Below are 13658 nucleotides of genomic sequence, written 5' to 3'. Positions count from 1 at the left end.
ATGTGTCTGTCTGTCTGTCTGTTTTCATAATCCAATCTGTGATTTAAGTAAACGATCTTCATCTTAATTCTGATCGTGAGTTCAACCCGTGTAGATGAAAAATAAGCGTTTGTGCTCATAAGAAATTTTATCTGCAGAACTTACCCAAGCCATTTCGAACAAGATTACAAAGAGAGTTTGTGTTATCATACAAACTCAGAGGCGGCCCCCATCAAATTCACCAATGGTCGAGAAATATATTCAAGCCATATTCTTGTTTTGATCGTTTAAAGAAATTTAAAAAATTTGGCGTTATTTTTCACATAAAAGCAAACTGTGCAACATGTCGTCTTTGATAAGACTTCTAGCTCTTCTGGAATAAGTAGAGAAGCGTTAAGTGATCACCTAAGATCAGCATGGAAACCTCCAGATACAGTGCCGGTGACACCTAGTGCGGTAGCTCAGGGTGTCATCCCTTCCCCATCAACTTTCTTGAAATATGTTTCAATGAACACTATTGCTAGTTATTTTTCTTTTGTTGAACCAATAGAGTGAGCTGATTACCCACTTTTATTGATTTTTACTCAAATGTAAAATCCCAATGTTTATTATATTTATTGAAATGTTATTGCGAATTTAATAATAATATTTAATTAAAAATATAAACAGACTTAACATCATATGAACAGGTTTCTTTTGTTATACTTCAAATGGTATAACGTTGTGCTGTGTCATTTACACTTAAACTACCACCTAGATGTGTCAAGGCATATTTGGGCATATATCTATTATCTTTTCCAATGTGTCTGCTTTTGTCAAGTTATAATTTTTCCATCTTGGTTGTCACCCCCAAAATGGTGTCGACCGGTGCGGACCGCACTCCTCGCACTCCTACCCCTTTTCATTTAAAAGTGGTGTAATTTTTTAAAAAATCCGCCTGCATATATAATAGTAAAAATTAGATGGTTCACTTGCGGAAAATAAAAAAGTAGCCGTTGCATCAGAACTGTGAATGATCTAAAATATCATGATTTCCGATTTTCATTTTCTCTTCTAGTTTCTGAGATCTAAACGGGACGGACGGACAGACGGGCCACACAAAACTAATAGCGTTTTTACCCCTTTCGGGGCCCGCTAAAAATCTTTCAATGCTTGCGTCATTCCATTTGCACGTACCTAGATTATATTTAACATTTTTTTTCTTTCCGCTACAAAATGGCGAACCAGTTCATCATGTTAGAGCAGAAGAGACGACGGATTTATTATAATCTCATTTTTAAACCAACATTAGCATAAAAAAAAAACCCACAACACTAGTGTTTAAAAAAAAGCCTAAAAATTTAAAACAAAAACTACCCCAGACTACAAACAACTTTTAAAGGCGTCCGTGTTCCTCTTTTTTTTTCACCCACTCTATCAACACTAATGTTATGTCAGCCAAATGTCACATGTTCGTGTGTCTACTATACAAGGTATGTTGTCAGTCTAGTACTACACTTTGGACTGTAATTGAAGGATAAGACAATCTTGCTAACTACTTGCTGTCTTCATGTTTGTTAAAGTGCTGTGTAAATATCATGTAACAATAAACAGAACAAAAATTATACCAGTTAACAACGTAGCCATGAGACATGCCTGGGTTAATTTTGGGATTCGAAATAATCTGATCTTTGTTTCAATTTGTAATTTTAATAGCATGGTTTACATTCTTTAATATCATACACACATTAATATAGCATGAGAAAATAAATCGATATGGTGAATTGGGGGGGGGGGGGCGATGTGGTAACCTAAAAATAAATGTAGTAAAATAAAATAGGAATATTTTGAAATCAGCTAAAAAAGAAAGAATATCAAGAGCGTTTAAATTTTTCAAGATCCCGGCTACCAATTAAATAATAAAAGTTACCTTGTTAGTTTGTTTGTAATTAAAAGATAAGACAATCTTGTTAACTACTTGCTGTCCTCGTGTGCTGTGCTGCTACACTTAATATATATCCTATCTTATATATTATGACGTTACTTTAAAAAATGAAGATAATTACGTCCTAAGCATTACCTGTCAATCTAGTCATGCATGTTAAACTCTGCTAAGTCGTTGGTTTTCATGGCTGATTCAGGCAACCCTCTAATAGGACTAGGAAAGAAGGAGCACGTGAATGAGGTTGTTCTAGCGTAAGGAATAATCTATAATTACATTTATAGCTTTATATAGCGCTACTTTCATGCTTATAGCATGCTCACAGCGTTATGGTCCAATGTCATTTGTGGATCAGTGGGGGAGGGGGGTATCTGGTAGAAGGTTTTCCGTGCTGCATGTAGGCGCTCAGTAAACGCAACTCTGCTCGACTCGGGTGTCAAACCTCGAGCCCCATTCCTAGGTAGCCAAGACAAGCCAGGTTCAAGCGTACTTAGCCTCTTGACCACGCTTCCCACTATATATATATGTATATATATATATGCCCATAAATTGCCCTCCGCTAATTTCTAAGAAACGTAAAGGCAAAGTCACAAAGATTGGTCAATCGATTTCATTTATAAAATACTCTTTACAAACTACTGTTTTTAACAGATAAATGTGCAATTATTTCTGTCATAAATTTAAATACCTTTTAAAATGTGACTATTATATTTTAATTGCTAAAGTATGACAATATTTAATGTACATTGTTATTAGTAAATTATTACACATATTAACAGCATAACCCACTCTAAACAGAGACCTATTCTAAATGATCACTTTGATGCTGTAGAATTGAGAGAGAAGGGACGGTATCTATTTATAACCAGCAATCTTCAGAGACAGAGTTACAAAAAAATCAAACACGAAAAAATCATTTAACAAAATACGAAAAGCGATTATTGTGTCATCTTCTTATCTCTGTTATCCAGTGGTTCACAAGATGTACTCAGTGGTACCTTAGCATTGTACTCGGGACTTTTTCGTGTTTTAAGATGTTTCTTAAGAAATAAAGATTATTACATTCTAGCGGCATTCTAGCCAAAACTCCTTAAACGTTATGAAAACAACAACAGCAGGTTACTGCAACTCTTTTGACAATCACACGGTCTACAACAGTACCACCCTCTGACAGGCAACGAGAATCTTCGTAGGGGTTTATGAATAGTGGTAGTGGTAGCCTTACAAATGATGTTGTTATGACAAAGTCAGCCATTTTCTTTTGTAAAGACACTTTCGTGTATTGTGCTAGTCTTTACATATTTTGGTTTACAATAAATAGTCTTGAGTTTTCAAGATTTTTTATAACTTTCGAAAATTACTTTAAGTTTTTAAAAATATTTTCTCATCAATTATATGCTTAAGCTATCTAATGTCTATCGACAGTATTATTTGGTTAAAAAAATACCATATTTTTTCCATGATGCTTTTTAAAATATTGGCCAACATTTTCTTTACAAAGCTTATATCAACTCACTCTGTCTGTCTGTCTGTCTGGTAAAAAATTTACACGTTATTTCTCACTCACCAATTCTCAGATCAAGTTTGTTTGTAAAATGTTTTACATGTTTCGGATGTTCCTTCAGAGTTGAAGATAGTTTACTTCCTAGTCCAAACCTCCCGCAGGACGACGGGGAATGGGAGCGGGGCAGGATTTGAACCCTCGACCATCGATAAATCCGAACGACAGTCCAGCGCGCAAACCGCACGACCAGGCAACCTTGTACGATTATTTATTGGCATAGACAAGACATGAATCAATAAAAAAAAGAACAATCAGACAATTAATTACTGGGAATTAAATATTTTGTTTAATCCCAACTAGGGCAACTAATTCTTCAGTATTCACACATAGGGCTAAATTTGTTGGGTTTACCCCCCTTAAATAATTGTTAATGTTATTACTCTCTCACGTATTCTCCAATCGATATTTTAAACAATTATTTTTTGTACTTGACAAAATACGAATCAATAAACAAAAATACGCAATCAGCCAATTAATTATTGTTAATTAATTATTTTGTTTGATTAGGGTGGAGTTCTTCCCCAATTGATAAGCTTAGTTTAAAAAAAAAAGGATTTTTTTTAGATTTGTCTTGTTTAACTTTTGTTTATTATCATTCACGTCTTCTGAAAAACAAAGTGGTTCGAAAAATTACTTTTATAATTGTTTTACTACACACTAAGTCCTAATTAGATTTTTTGTTTTAAAAAGTCTAGCCAACATATTTCAAACATTAGATTTTTTTTAAAAAAAGTCTAGCCAACATACATCAAACATTACGATTTATAGTCTATCATTAGGCGGTGGACGAAGTCTTAGTGGAGGACTATTGATCTCCTTATCTTTGGTCTTCCTACAACAAAAGTAGCTCAGACAGAAGTTGTACAAAGAAAAGAACTAATGGCCACCAGAGCCATCTCATATTTCTTCATTAATAAATAGAACAACAACAGACAAAAAAACAACAACTATCAAATGTTATTTCTTGACAAATCCAAAGAGACAAAAAAAAAGCATAGCCAAAAAAAAAACAAAATAGAAGAAAAAAACTCTGCTAAAAATGTACAACTAAATAAATGTTTAGGTTTAATGTAGAGTCTTGTTTAATTAAGTCAGAGAATACAATCCTTTTTTTTTCATCTTTGTCAACGAGACGTTAAAAGGTCATGTGACATGTCCTACTAAAATATGTGATAACCAGCGTTGAAGTCGTTTCATTTCATGGGGATCGCAAGAGTCTGGGGCTTATAGCGATAGCCTAATGATAACCAGTTTTGACGTTTATCTTTTTTTCTTGTGTAATGCGAACAAATAATTCTATGAATTAATCTGATCCTAAATATATGACGTTACTTAGAAGGATTATATAAGAGTGATAACTCATGAGTGATTATAATTCCCTGCAATCCTGTAAATTTTCAAAAGATACAAGAATTTGCTTAAGATGATAGTTCCTTTATGAAAGTATAGTTACAAAACAAAATGGCGTACGTTGCAACAACATTTTGAAAGAACTTCCATACATATCATTTCAATAACATCATTATTAAGCATAAATATTTGTTTGCAAGTGATTTCCCTGCCCGTATGCAGTGACGGCCTTTGGCCACTGCAACCTATGCGGTCGCAGTGCCCCCCCCCCCCACTTCCATAGGCCCTGTGCTAATTCTAGGTGTAAATTATTAAATGAAACTATTATAACTAATAATAGGGTTCTCAACTCCTGAAATTGCAAAATATACGAAAAAATTCCTGGAAATCTCCTGAAATTACTAGAATCTCCTGAAAAACTCATAAAAATGTCCTTAAAAATAGACATAGTCATTCAATATGGTAAACGTCAATCATACGCTCGATAAAATAAAAACGGCATTGTCAGCTTTCATTCAATAAAAATGTAATGCAAAGACGGATTTATTTTGTAATTTAAAAAAAAAAACAACTAGTTTTCACTTATTATCCTTATCCCTAGCCTGACTGGGCCGCGCGCAATCCAATTCGCGTTGGGCTCGCAATAGTTATGGCCGCCCTTCCCGTATGTATAAATTAGACACTTTCTGTATAAGGGACAATCTAAACAAGTAATACATATTAAGTCATGGAAGGAAACACAAATAACCAAAGAGTATTCTCAATGACATAACATTTTCGATGTTTCAACAGTCAAAGCGTGAAAAGACAATAATAAAATGACTGCTAGACTGCTTCATTGTTCCAGGGGGAAAACTGACCATTAGTTTGACATTGATCTATTACAACCACAGCTGTTCATCAAGGATTGGCCTATTTAGTCACGTGGGATGTTGCAAAGGGAAAAGGTCGTCTGTCGAGACTTACAATGCCACAGATCTATTATAAAAATTACTCTTTTATCAATTATACCATACAAGAAACAGAACTGGTCATCTTTTTCTACTTGATAATTGTTTTTGAAAGTGTGGCAACTTAGTGGCAAGTGTATTTCAACGTTGCAAATGTTTGGTTGATGTCTGGGTCGAGCTGGTTTATGGTGGTAGAATTCTGATGTATCATATTCAGTTCTTCGTGTACTTTGAAGATCACAAATAGATCGCCAAGGGGAATAACCGTCAAAAGAGAAATATATCGCCAAGGGGAATAACTGTCAAAAGAGAGGTTTTGTTTTTTTTCAAATAATATCAAATGATTGTCTTTGAATTATTTATTTTTAGCTTTCAGTCCAGGGAAGTATAATATTTTTTTCTTTGTCACCTTATTTCCTGACACCATTATCTTGTTAATGATAGCTTTCTCTCTCTCTCTCACTCACACACACACACACGCGCGCTCTCTTGTTCGCCATCACACACCAGCTAATCACATGGGCTTACAGATTGTACTTTCTATCTGCTCCCTGTTCTTCAATTTCAACACTTGATACTTGTATTATACCCCCACCCAGCCCCTTACTTTCCTCTTCTTCTCTGTTTCATTTTCTCTCTTTTTCACATTTTTTTCTCTTTATTTTTTTTTTATTCTTCCTTTTCTTTTTCTTCTCTCTCTTCATTTTCTCTTTTGTTTTCCTTTATCTCTATCCGTTCTCTCTCTCTCTCTCTCTCTCTTATTCTTTCTCGCTCCTTAAAGTCTCTCTTTCCTTATTTCACTTTTCTCCCTCTTTTCATTCTCACGTTTCTCATCATCGTTATCTGTCTCTCTTGGTTCTCTTTTTTTTTTAAATGTGTCTGTGTCTGTTTTTTTGTCTTACTTTTGTTTTCTCTTTGTCACTTCCTGTACTTTTAATAAAAATCAGTTTTGTCAGTCAAAGAAAGAATTCTACATATTGATTGAGTCAAACTTTAGTCAAATTGAAAACAATGGCGATTGTCTAAGGAAGATTTAAAAAAAACACATTTACATGGTAAATATAACCCCAACAATCTATTTATTTTACTTATTACGGTAAATACGACCCCAGCAAGCTATTTAGTGCACTTATTACGGTAAATAACTCAACTCAAGAAAACATTAAGAAACTAGAACAGACACAAAATAGAGCAGTGCGATTCATAACAAACGAATATTCACATTTGACTAGAGTAACACCTTTAGTAAAATCACTAAATTTAGAAAGCCTTCAGGACAGAAGGCTCAAAAGTAAAGTAGCAATAATACATAAAACACTGAACCATAATCTACAAATACAAAAACAAAATTTAATAAAATACTCTGAAAGACACAAAGATAAAGGCACATTCCTCGTCCCATATGCTAGGACAAATTTGTACAAATACTCATTCTTCCCTAGTGCTATTAGAGCATGGAATGGGTTGCCTGAGCTAGCCAGGAAAACCAGTGACTTGGCAGAATTTAAGTCATTGGTTAATATGCATGACTAAATGCATGACGCGTAGGACGTAATCATCTTCTTTTTTGAAGTAACGTCTGTATTATATAAGATAAGATAAGAATATGACCCCAGCAAAGCTATTTAGTCCACTTATTACAGTAAATATGACTCCAGCAAGCTATTTAGTGCACTTATTACGGAAAATGTGACCCCAGTAAGCTATTTAGCGTAAACGTCAAAGTACAAAGTATATACAGGATATATATATATATTAAAATTACTGTTTTAGTATCTGTTGTGGTCATTATTTTAGTATTTATTGCAGTAGTATAGCAGTGATTATTGTAAGTTATGATGTTATCACATTGAAAGACTTTTAAGAGTTGCTCAAAGACTTTGTGAAAGCCAAGTCCCAGAAAGTATACATCAACTGCGAGATGTCCATTGCTACTGTTATGTTACAGTTCAATCTAATTTCATTCGTTTTAAGATTGAGGTTTTTGTAAAATAGTTAATAAGCAAAATATAAAAAATATTTTTTTTTATAACAACAACAAAGCTTACATAAGGGTAAAGAACAGCAAAGCTACTGCCATACCTCTTTCAGTAACGCTGCAATAAATCAATTAACCCTTAAAGTGCTGAGCTTTTTTTTTTACAAGAGTGCATACAAAATGGAATTACAATTCTAATGTTTAGAGGCTAAACTACCACACGCGTTTAAAGGGTTAATTACCACTAATCAATTAACTAATAGGTTAATTGTTTTTATTGATTCATGTTTTGTCTTCAAGTTGTGCAAAGTTTCAAGCTAATCTGAGACTGGAAAGTGGAAGAGATAACGTGAAAAAGATTCGTACAAGACAGACAGACAGACAGAGTGCGTTGATATAAGCTTGGTAGTAAAATATATCTTTGTAAAAAAAAAAAAAAGGCCTACAATTTGTAATAATTACAACTAAATACGTATAGATCTATATTGGTGCCCTGGAAAGTGAGTAGTAGCCTCTTTTTTTTTCAATGCCTCTACTTATGTAAATCCAGCCCTGCACACACACACGCACACATACACACACACACACAATCAGCAGAGGGATTACTTTCCCAAATGTCAATCGGAACACAGCTAGCAAACATTGGAGTCACACAAAAAAATGTCAGTGAAACAGACGCAATGTAAATTAACACCAGAATGTTAAAAATAATGAGGTTTTTTTTTTTTTTTGGGGGGGGGGGGGTCAAAACGGTGTAAGCCACAGAAAAGTAATTTCTCTTACGGTGAAGGGGAAAAAAAGGAGTAATACAAATTGTTCCGTAACATTAAAAATGAAACCGTGACACCACTTTGGATAGACACCTTTGTTTACCAACTTTTTGTTTTTTCGTGTTTAGACCCAGAAGACTAAGTAAGACTTATTGATTAAGCGTACTATTTACAGATGTTACAGTGACCTAGGAATCATCCACATGGACCATCACAGTGTGCAGGGGGGGGAGGTTAAAACATTGGTCATGATGTGATTTTCACGTATGAACAAGGAAATAAATTACCTTAACAAAGTCAGAGTAGTTTCATACAAACTTGCCTACAGATATCTATAAATATGGAGAACTTCACGCTAGAAACAGGCTCAAGTTGGCTACTGAAACCATGGGGCCATTCTTAAGTCAAGGCAGAGATAATATAGATATCTTCTAGATATTAAACTTTCTCCACGAAAAAATGTCAGCATGTTCTTGGATAGAGATTGTGTCAGCTTCTTAAATATATGCCTACTTGTGAAGTCATTAGCCGGCTTCTGATATGACTACTGCTAAAATTCAACGCCTTCTTGTATTCTACTACGACTACTTCTGATGCCAGAATTACCCACACATTTGTTTGACAAGAGCTCTGTGTGAAGTGGTGCTTGAAAAACCCAACAGAAATCTGTTCTTGAGAGTATTAGGTTTCTTTTGAGGGAAATTGTTTTTGTTCTTGAGAGTATTAGGTTTCTTTTAAGGGAAATTGTTTTTGTTCTTGAGAGTATTAGGTTTCTTTTGAGGGAAATTGTTTTTGTTCTTGAGAGTATTAGGTTTCTTTTGAGGGAAATTGTTTTTGTTCTTGAGAGTATTAGGTTTCTTTTGGGGGAAAATGTTTTTGTTTTACAAGTTTCGGATGTTCCTTCAGATTTAAAGATAATTACATCCTACTTAGAAACACTCATAGAACGGCGGGGGGTGGCGGCGGGCGGGGGGTGGCGGCGGGCAGGGGTCGAACTGGGACCATTGTGACCATCGAACGACAGTCCAGAGCTCATACCACACGGTCATAAAGAACTGTATTCTTATTGCCGGCCTTAGGCCACTGCAACCTATGCGACCCGAGTGGGCCCAGCACTTTCATTGAACCCGCGCTAATTCTAGATGTAAATTATTAAATCAAACCATTTTATAACTTATAACAGATTTCCTGATTTACCAGGAGTTCCTGGAAATCTCCTGAAATTGCAAAATATACGAAAAAGTCCTGGAAATCTCCGAACTTATTAAAATCTTTTGAAAACTCATACAAATCTCCTGAAATATATAGACAAAAATTGTCATTTTGGGGTGTCATTCAATATGGAAAATGCCAATCCTACGCGCGTTAAAAAAACGGCATTATGCAATACCCGTAATTGTGAAATCTAGTGAAAGAGGCTTCTCGCGCCTCAAACTAATGAAGAATTACTTGAGGTCAACAATTCACGTAGATAGATTGAAACATTTGGTAATTCTTGCTATTGAGCGTGATCTATGTAGGAAATAGAATTTTTACGATATACTGTATGACTTCGCTACACGCAAGGCTCGGAATGTAATTTTGTACGTTGTAAAGGATAAATAAAATGCAAAGACGAATTTATTTTCTAATAAAAATTCTTAATTTTCACTTATTATCGTATACCTACCCAAACTTGACCCCGCGAAATCCGTTTCGCATAGGGCCCCACAATGGTTATGTTCGGTCCTGCTATTTAGTGACGGGTGAATGCAGAGTAGATTACCTGTTCTCCCCCACACCTACGTGGGGTAACTCCAGTCCGACTTTTAGAAATAAAAGAGTGATCTTTCCTTTACTTCTTGGTGTTCAAACTGTTGCGCCATGAAAAGAATTATATATTAAGATATAAAATGGATGAAATATAACAGGAGGTCATGTCTGAAAGGTATACTAATAAAGTCTTTTTTTTTTTAATCTCTCGCATTTTCCCACACCCGACCCCTTCCGCCCCCAGTTCCACGCTTCAAGTATAATCCATACGTTCTCTCTGTCTCTGTCTCTCTTTCCTGTATATTCAACATCCAGATCACTGGAAGGTCACGTGGTCTGATTTCTAGGTTTACATTGTCCACGAAAACCACAGTTTTTTTTTTTCATTTGTTTACAAATCATTTCAGGAAATATCACTAATAATGGTGCGTTTGATGTGTACTTAATGGAAATAGCATGACATGTAAAGAGATAAAAAACCTTTTCTGTTTTGTAGATGAACATTTATTCGTGGATCAAATTAATCATTTATAATCTCAACTCACAATTGGTTTGGCCTTCTAGATGTATTCAAAGCCCCGACATCTGGTGGACTATTTATAGCCTCAACTCTTTAATTATACAAACAATATGTCGAGGTACCTACTTAGTACATAGGATGGCTGCCTAGCCGCGCGGTATGCGCTCTGGACTGTCGTTCTATCGTCTAGATGGTCCCGGGTTCATACACTGAGCGCTGCCATCCCCCGTCGTCCTGCGGGAGGTTTGAATTAATAAGTAAATAATCTGCAACTCTGAAAGAACATCCGAAACATGTAAAACATTTTACAAACATTTTAGACCCATTCAGTAGTAACTTATCCCCCCCCCCCTTTGTCGTTACTTCTGGCTTCAAAATTAAAAGAGAAATGAACACGTTTTAAAACGTACAATACAAATATGTGTACAAATAAGTGTACAAATATGTGTACAAATATGCTCTAGTCTCCCAGGTCTATACTATGACAGGCAAAGAAGAGCAGGGGGCCTAACTCTTCAAAGAGAACAACTGTATGAGACAGACTGGGGAATAGAATTTTAAGGTCAAGATTCTCATTACATGTTTATCATAACGTCATTGCATGTTTATCATTACGTCATTGCATGTTTATCATTACGTCATTGCATGTTTTATTATTACGTCATTACATGTTTATCATTACGTTATGACATGTTTATCATAACGTCATTACATGTTTATCATTACGTCATTACATGTTTATCATAACGTCATTACATATTTACTATAACGTCATTACATGTTTATCATAACGTCATTACATGTTTACTATAACGTCATTACATGTTTATCATAACGTCATTACATGTTTATCATTACATCATTACATGTTTATCATAACGTCATTACATGTTTATCATAACGTCATTAAATGTTTATCATAACGTCATTACATGTTTATTATAACGTCTTTAAATGTTTATCATAACGTCATTACATGTTTATTATTTTGTCCTTACATGTTTATTATAACGTCATTACATGTTTATCATAACGTCAGTACATGTTTATCATTACGTCATTACATGTTCGTCATTACGTCATTACATGCTGATCATTACGTCATTACATGCTGATCATTACGTCATCACATGCTCTGTTGAGCTATGACGCCGAACACGTCATCCAACGTAGACGTTGATTGGGATACAGTGATGACCAGTCATGAGTGACTGTTGAATGTGTACATAGATGCAGGTTACATTTGGTTTGTTGATATGCACACTTGGGTCCCTGTGTAAATATTGACAAATTGAGATCCCATAATGACAGATTGATATAGCGCAATAGGGTCCCCGCCTGCAGCTACAAGTTCGGAGAAGCGCTGTGACATCAACTCTGATGAATCAAAATACTGAACAGATTTACTTTCCATTGTCAATTTCATAAAGTATCAAAACACCGAACCGATCTTCCAAAGTAAAACTTAATAAAATATTAAAATCACTATTGTTTTTGTTTTTTTTATTTTGAAATAAATTTGTATTTTCTTATCTATCTTATCTTGTATAATACAGACGTTACTTCAAAAAAAAATGATTACGTCCTACGCGTCATGCATATTAACCAATGACTTAAATTCTGCCTAGTCACTGGTTTTCCTGGCTAGCTCAGGCAACCCATTCCATGTTCTAATAGCACTAGGGAAGAAGGAGTATTTGTACAAATTTGTCCTAGCATATGGGACGAGGAATGTGCCTTTATCGTTGTGTGTTTCAGAGTATTTTATTAAATTTTGTATTTGAAGATTATGGTTCAGTGTTTTATGTATAATTGCAACTTTACTTTTGAGTCTTCTATCCTGAAGGCTTTCTAAATTTAGTGATTTTACTAAAGGTGTTACTCTAGTCAAATGTGAATATTCGTTTGTTATGAATCTCACTGCTCTATTTTGTGTCTGTTCCAGTTTCTTCATGTTTTCTCGAGTTGACGGGTCCCAAACAGAGGATGCATATTCTATTATTGGCCTAACCAAGGTTAAATAACATTTTAGTTTTATGTTCTTATTTGATTTATAGAAATTTCTTTTAATAAACCCGAATGCTTTGTTTGATTTTTTGATAGTTTCATCAATATGTTTCTAAAAAAAGTAATTGAAATGTCGTCTGCAAGTTTCATACCACCATTCCACTCGATACTATTGAAAACGATAAAGCTTTGCTGCTGTCGAGTCACCTCTAATGGCCTCGTTATGAGATTATCTCTAAAACGAGGCAACGCCAGCGCATTTCCATTCTTCTTGGTACAATCTCCTTCAATGACGTCTCAATAAAATGTCATTATCTTAATGGGTTAAAACATGTTTTAATTAGATCAAAATAGGACATTCATTCGTTTATTATCTTATCAAATTGCGAGAGTCCATTAAAGACATTATAGTGTAGCACAGTGTTAACCGAAACAAAATTATTGGTGTTACAGTTTTAAAAGTTGGACTGGATTTGTTATTTTCGTATCCAATTCTTCTGGCTTGATGTTGGTGTAAGGCTTAGATTAGCGTCGGTTATTTAGCATCTTAGTTCACTGGTTAAACATTATTTTTACAGCACTGGTTTGTTGTTACACTTAATTTACTTTGTACAAAGCTTAGGCCTAGATCAACTATGTCGTCTGTCTGTGTGTCTGTCTGGTCAAAAGTTTGTACTTGTTATTTCTCCCACAACCAATCTCGGATCAATCTAAAATTTTGCACAACTATTTCTTTTACATTCTCCCCCCCCCCTCATTTTCCCAACTGGTCCAGATAAGTGATAGGAGCATAGCGTATTGAGTAAGCTAAAAGCATGAAATAGCGCTAAACAAAAACATTTGGTAAAAATATTATTAATTGAACAG

General features: G+C 34.8%; 1 protein-coding gene across 1 annotated transcript in view; it reads right to left on the bottom strand.

The window, feature by feature from the left end:
• The window catches only part of LOC106064368 (metabotropic glutamate receptor 1-like), a 29071-nt gene that overhangs the window by 9233 nt on the left and 6180 nt on the right, over nucleotides 1-13658 (bottom strand). The gene's annotated exons all lie outside the window — the stretch shown is intronic.

Source organism: Biomphalaria glabrata, chromosome 5 (genome assembly GCF_947242115.1).
Source record: "Biomphalaria glabrata chromosome 5, xgBioGlab47.1, whole genome shotgun sequence".
In the NCBI taxonomy this organism is placed as follows: Eukaryota; Metazoa; Mollusca; class Gastropoda; family Planorbidae; genus Biomphalaria; species Biomphalaria glabrata.
This window is presented reverse-complemented; position numbering and strand designations above follow the sequence as displayed.